General features: G+C 56.3%; 1 protein-coding gene across 1 annotated transcript in view; it reads right to left on the bottom strand.

Moving 5' to 3' along the window:
• Positions 1-444, bottom strand: part of Rtl4 (retrotransposon Gag like 4) — a 558,658-nt gene that overhangs the window by 459,812 nt on the left and 98,402 nt on the right.

The following is a 444-nucleotide window of genomic DNA, read 5'->3' as shown; positions in this document are numbered from 1 at the left end:
TGAGTAACTCGGCTTCTCATCCTATACTACTATCCCTCCCGGCTTCAATCTAAGCTGGATCTTGGGAGATAGAGCCTGTGGGTAAGAGGAACACCCGTGGGAGAATTAGGTTGTGCTCCAGGACTGCCTGCATTAGTCTGAACAAGACACAGAGTGAATAGAAGCCAGCCGGAGAAGACCTCAGGTCAGTACCTAAAGACTCAGTACCCCACCGTCCCGCCAGCCAGCCGCTCATAGCCTAGCCTCCACAGCTACCTTTCCCAGAGTACGATTCATGGCAGCTGGTGCAGCCCAGCTACCGTCAGCAACGATAAGCGCCGTGGTTGAGATGAGTGAGCAGAGGTCACTGCCCAAAGCAGGGGGCACCAGGGACAAGGGGTAAGGGGAAATTCTACAAGCTAGGAGCCCCAGGCGCTCCTGCCCCATCTACCGCACCCGCGCTCA

The sequence above is a fragment of the Fukomys damarensis genome, unplaced genomic scaffold, assembly GCF_012274545.1.
Source record: "Fukomys damarensis isolate Sample0158 unplaced genomic scaffold, DMR_v1.0_HiC HiC_scaffold_39, whole genome shotgun sequence".
Classification (NCBI taxonomy): domain Eukaryota; kingdom Metazoa; phylum Chordata; class Mammalia; order Rodentia; family Bathyergidae; genus Fukomys; species Fukomys damarensis.
This window is presented reverse-complemented; position numbering and strand designations above follow the sequence as displayed.